The sequence below is a fragment of the Myotis nattereri genome, assembly GCF_964212035.1.
Source record: "Myotis nattereri genome assembly, chromosome: 1".
Lineage (NCBI taxonomy): Eukaryota > Metazoa > Chordata > Mammalia > Chiroptera > Vespertilionidae > Myotis > Myotis nattereri.
Genome location: NC_138075.1, coordinates 37,455,882 through 37,462,412, shown reverse-complemented (window position 1 = coordinate 37,462,412; position 6,531 = coordinate 37,455,882).

Genomic DNA, 6,531 nt, shown 5'->3' with positions numbered 1-6,531 from the left:
GGTGTTCAGTGGTTAGAGCATCAACCTGGGGATTGAAGGGTGGCTGGTTAGATTCGTGGTCAAGGGCACGCACTGTGGGAGGCAAACAATCAAATCTCTCTCTCTCTCTCTCTCTCTCTCTCTCTCTCTCTCTCTCTCTCTCTGATGTCTCTCTTTCTTTTCTCTATCTCTTGCCCCCTCCTCCCTCTCTTCCATTCTCTCTAAAAATCAATGAAAAACAAAATATCCTCAAGTGAGAATTAAAAAAAAAGGATGACTCAAAGTTGCTGTTGTGTTTTCCTTTGGATTTAATTCATCTGGTGGGGCGGAGGGCGCAGGGGTTACTGGGTGATCTAGCAAGGCTTCCTCTGTTGTTTCCTCATCTGCTCGACAGGGAGAGAAAAACCTACCTTATGGCCCAGAATATGTGCTGGGAGCCTGAATTGGGCATCGTGTTTTGAGTCCAGGATCTTCTAACACTTACTAGCTATTTGACCGGGGACAAGCATCCAAAAGTCTCTATGCCTTTGATTTCCTAATCCAGGTAAAAGTGCATTCTTGCCTCAGAGACTTGTGCAGATTACATGGTAAAGAGTACAGTGGGGCCTTGACTTACGAGTGTCCCAACTAACGAGTTTTTTGAGATACCAGCTGTCTCTCGGCTGATTTTTTGCATTGAGTTGACAGAGTAATTTGAGTTAATGAGCTCCTTAACGAGCTCCCTAAGGAGCTCGTAAGTCAAGGCCCCACTGTATAATAAAGCAGAGGCCACCGGAATTTAGTGAATGAGCTGGGCAGAATGCTCTAGTCCTGCTTCCCAGGAGACCCCTTGGGGAGACACTCAGATTGGTGCTGCCCATTGACAAGTCTCAGAGATGCCCTGGTTCCTTGTGCTACTGCAGAAGAGAGAATCAAGCGCATTGCCTGTAAAAATGGGTGCTCCTTAAAGACAATATTACTTTTGTCTCTCCATTTCCAGGCGTTTTCAAGTTCTCCTGAGTGAAAGAGGCAAGGCCCGCAGCTGTGGTGGTTCTCGGGGAGCAGGTTACCATCTTTCCCGGAGAGCCTGGATGAAGAGCAGACTGGAAGACTTAGGTGTGGGCAGGGATAAGTATGCATGGGGTGCAGGTGAAGGGCGGTGGGGTTGGAGGGAGCATGGTCAAGGTGGGCACAGCATCTGGATGACCTCCCATCCCCTCCCAGTCGAAGCTGCTTTTGTAGTACTATATTCCATGGGCTGCCATTTTCAACAGCACAGCCTTAGGTTCATCGTCTCCTGGCTGTGCCGTGGAAATGTGCTGCAGGCAGATATTTGGCATGGGACGTCTCAAGCCACAGAGAAGCTTTCCTTTTTCTTTTCCCCTCTTTCGACAGATTCTGCATCACAGTCAACTAGGCAATTTGCCCCAGGAAAGTAATCTCAAAGTAGAGCCTACCCACTCATCCCAACCTTTCTTGTGCCAAAAACAGCTTTTCCAAGAAGTCTTCAACTTTTCCTTCTGGAATTGAGCCTTAGGAAGCCTCTCCAGCAGCCTCCCTTGAGCACGCTGTTATTCTCTCATCGATGGCAAATAGCACAACCTTCCTCTTGGCATCATTTCCTTTTACTTATTCCATGCCCAGAACTTCCCTGGGCATTAGTGAGAATCTTGCAAGTAGAGAGAAACACCTTCTGTACAATAAAAGCACACACACACACACACACACACACACACGAGAGAATGAAGGATGTTTAAAGTGCTTAAACCTCATGTATAGTTACTAAGGACTTAACATGTTTGCTGGGAAAATTAAAGAAATTTAGAACGGGATTTTTTTTCCATGCAGAAATTTTGCATTTCAGCTTGATCAAAGGAAGCCTGCTGACGAAATGACAGCCCTTGAAAACAGGATAGGCTGCTTTGATTAAAATGAAATTTACTGATAATCAAGGCAAGATTTAGTAAAGGCTTTTAGGCTAAATTTATCACACCATCCATTCATTTATTCATTTATCCATTCAAATATTTTTAAAGTCTACTATGCCTTAAATTCTCATTTAGAAAATGTTATATAGTTCTTTTCTGAGGTTGTCCCGAGTAATCTTGTTATTTTGTATTGTCAAAGCATTTTATGAAATGCAGTTCTTACCGTGAAAACTCATTCTCTGCTCATTCTCTGACATTTACAACTTTTTCCTCCATAGGAAGCTAGCTGGAACCACCAGGCTGGAAGCTAGTTTGAATCACTAAGATCAGAGTTGGAACTCTGCCTTGACTCTCGTAGGATCAAAGTGGAGGGCATGTAGCGAGGAACTTTTCTTGCATATCCATTATAGACCAAAGGCTTTACAAAATATCCCATTTAATTTTAATTCTCACAAGCCATGGAATAGATTTCCATTTTGTAGTTTAAAAAACTTAGGCTAAGAGAAATAATAAAACTTGTACAAAGTCAAGTAACTTGTAAGTACTGGCATCACTAACCCTCACTGTTTTTCAGCACATCATCCATTTCATCGATGCATAACTTTATTGAGCACCTACTCTTTACTAGGCACTGTTCCAGGCAATCTATAATAATAAAAGCATAACATGCTAATTAGACCGGACAGCCGAACGACCTTCCGGATGAAGCCTGGGCTGTGAGGGCCAAGCCCCTTGCCTGAATTTCATGCACCGGGCCTCTATTAAAGTTATAATGGTAAACAAAACAAGTCTCTGTCCTTATGGAGTTTTAGCCCAGTGGTTGAGAAGGCCACTGTAGCTTGAACTTGTGTGATGTTAATATGATTTATACTTAACCCTGGTGGTGTCAGACAAGGGCCTGAGAGGGACACAATTACAGACCTTAAAGTCATCTGGCCCCTCCCATTCTTAAGGGAAAACAAGGTTATCCTTGCTTTTCTCCATGGTTTTGTGAGTAGCCACTTGGCTAATCTTAGTAGGATGTTGACCTTCTCTGGGTTCTTCATGAACAGAAAGGGTTTTCTCATTTCTAGGGTCACATGGATGCTTTTGGTTGCTCTGTATGGATCTATAAGCACGTATTGGAAGAGAGACTACCTCTATAGAGCAAGCGAGCTGTCTTTTCTGGTTATGCTCACACAGGGAAGCCTTAAACCCCTCTCATTTCGGATTTTTGTGGTCACATGGAAGGCTTTTTTGACAAAGCCCCAGAGGCAACCTCCATCTCCTGGGTGAGCAGACCACCCCATAAGTCCAACAAAACCAGTTCAGAGCAACTTAACAGTTAGTCCTTTACTGATTAAAAGTATCTCGAAAAGCACGTAGGGGTTCAGTTGATGGGAAGGTAGCACACAAGGCTTCTCTCAGAGGTAGATCTCCAGTCCGTGGCTCTGTTTCCAGATGCTTGCAGTGCATTAAAGCTGGGTCAACACCGCAGACCCCAGGCCCAGCTCAGAGACCTGGCAAGGGCAAAGCAAGAGATCCGGCCCCTGGACTCGGATGGAGCAGCCCTCAACTGCCCGCTTTCTCCCTGGGTGAGACTGCAGAACCTGCTCAAATCTGTCACACTCCCCATAGCCAGCCAGCTCCAGCAGGACCTCCTCACCTCATGTCCACCTGTTCCCTGTCCCCAAAGCCCCACCAGCACAGACATCCATCTTCGCCTCTGCCCTCTCCTTCTGCTTGCTCACCTCCCTCCCTCCCTCATCTCCTTCACCACACACCATTCTTGGCCTCAGGCTTCCAAGAAGGCCCTGTCTTCTCTGGGCAGCAGCAGGGATACAGGGATCCTCCCCAGGCTCTTTTTTTAGAGGGGGAGGGGAAGAGGGAGGAAGTGTTAGAGGAATCTTAGGAGAATATGTGAGAGAATTGGTGTCTTAATCAGGCTCCTTGCAAAAACCTTTAGGCAAATGTGAAGAGGAGCAAGAGGGCCCTAGCCCCACCGAGGGCCTCAGCTCTTGCTGAGCTCCTTCCACCCACAGTCAGGAGCCTGGCCAGCAGCGGGGCTCCTGCCCAGAGAACCCCCTGGTTAAGGAAGCTGCTAATGTCAAGGGGCTGCCTGCCATTCCCGTATTCAAGGAAAGCCCTCTTCTCCAGGGTCTCCAGGCAGGGGTGACACCTACCCAGCAAGCACCCCCTCTGGGAACTGAGGTTGTCTCATTCTCCCCACCCAACCCCCACCTGTGTGGGTTGAATACACACCCCTCAGGAATGTGATGGCCGTCCCTGCCCAGGTAGCATGTGGCTGTCCCTTCCGCACAGCGGCCCATTTGGAAGCCTGTCTATGTTTTTCAGGTAACGAATTCCTTGTGAAAACAAATACCTGGAGAAAGCAAACTTTCCTCAAGGATGCAAACACCCGTGGATGTTCTGTCTGGTAAAGATGACTAAACACCGCTGGTTTCCTGAATGGCTTTCTTACATGTGTCAACCGTCAGAAATTTAGGCCCACTCCCGGTCAACACGAGCGATTCGTAATCACAAACTTGGTGACAGAAAAGCAAATGCGGCAATCTCAGGACCAGCTTAGGTGTAATTGGTAGCCATACAGGAAACTCTCCAGTAACCTGGCAATTTGCAGCGGAGGGAGGACACATGCGGCATTGTCTTAACAACAAGTGCATCAAACGTGTAATTAGCCACCAGCCACCTTTGCACACGGACTCGGAGCTGCTGCCGGTCACAGACTGGCCTGCGGACATCTCTCAGAAGCCCAGGCAGGTGTGCAAATGCAATGTGCGCCAAGAGGTGCAAACAGCCGTGCCTGTCTGGCTTCTTATTTGAGGGATTCACAATACAGGGTGTCTCCCCCCCAAAAATGTATACACACTTTAATAGCTGATAACTCAATTTTCACTCCTTTTCAGCTTTAACTGATTTGAAATAATTGGTGAAGCCAGACTAAGCTTTGAACAAAGAAAATTTATCCTGAAGTGCCACTAGGCTTTTTATTATTGGGATGCATAAAAGATAAAAGTTTTGCCCAGCCGGCATGGCTCAGTGGTTGAGCATCTCTCTATGAACCGGGAGGTCACGGTTTGATTCCCGGTCAGGGCACATGCCTGGGTTGCTGTCCAGTGTGCAGGAGGCAGCGGATCAATGATTCTCTCTCATTGATGTTTCTGTATCTCTCTCCCTCTCCCTTCCTTTCTGAAATCAACAAAAATATATTTTAAAAATAACAATAAAAGATAAAGTTTATGGTACAAAATTGGCAACAGTTGATGACTTGAGGGCGCACAAATACCAAAGGAAATGATTCTTGATGTTTGTGATTCCTTCGCTTCACATTATCAGCAGTGCCTGGACCAGAATGATCATCAGCATGAAAAGCAGGCATTGACAAAAAAAATGATTTTTGTAGATTTTTTTTAAATTTTGAAAATGAACTGTATGTTAATAAACACTGACTATAATCATTCAAAGTATGTATCCATTTTTTGGGGACACCTTGTAGTTTTCCTCATTCTGAGGTCAATTTCACTCAAGTAAGCAGGAATCAGGGAGGGCATCACTTCTTGTCAGAGTTTAGCAACAGCCATGAAGACAGTTGGCCAGTAGAGCAAGCATGTCAAACTCGCAGCCTGCAGGCTACATGCAGCCCACAACAAATATTTTTGCAGCCCAGCCAATATAAGGGTATGTAAGAAACGTTTTAATAAAAATTTTATAACTTAATTTTTACAATATCCTGTTATACATAATCTACACTAATAAAAGACAAAGATGCTAATTGACCATACCTTTGCTACACCCACCAGCCAATCAGAAGAGTATGCAAATTAACCCAACAAAGATGGCTGTTAAATTTGTATGCTGCAGGTGGGTTGGGCAGCGCCAGACACCACCTGGGGAGGTGGAGCCGGCGATTGCCCTGGCCAGAAGCCTGAGGCTTGGGCAGGGGTGGAGCCGGTGATCGCGCAGGGCTGGGGGTCCCCTGCCTAAGACTAATGCCCCAGCCAGAGGCCTGAGGCCTGGGCAGGAGCAGAGTGGGCCTTTGGAGCAGGCTGGGGGTCCCCTGCTCAAGCCTAATGCCATGGCCAGAGGCCTGAGGCCTGGGTAGGGGCAGAGCCGACAATCACCCGGGGCTGGGAGTCCCCTGCCCAGGCCTAATGCCCTGCCAGAAGCCTGAGGCCTGGGCAGGGGTGGAGCCTGCTAGCTGAGCGGGCTGGGGGTCCCCTGCCCAGGCCTAATGCCCCAGCCAGAGGCCTGAGGCCTGGGCAGGGGCTGAGCCGGGAATCGGTGTGAACTACAGAGGAAACACCTTTTTTGACTGCTCATTGGCTAAGCTCCCTGTATGCCACTGGCAATATTCTTAGTAACTTGGGTAATAAGAATCCAAGGAAGTGATGTAGGGTTTTTCCACCTCACTCCTGGAGAAAAAAATGAAGGTCTGCTGCTGGAGGGGCTAAGAAATATCATATCCTTCCCTAGCCGGTTTGGCTCAATAGATAATGCCTCAGCCTGCCCACTGCAGGGTCTGGGTTCAATTCTGACCAAGGGCATGTACCTAGGTTGCAGGCTCTTCCCTGGCTGGGGCCCAGGTCAGGGCTCATGCAGGAGGCAACCAATCAAAGTGTTCCTCTCACTTTGATGTTTCTCTCTG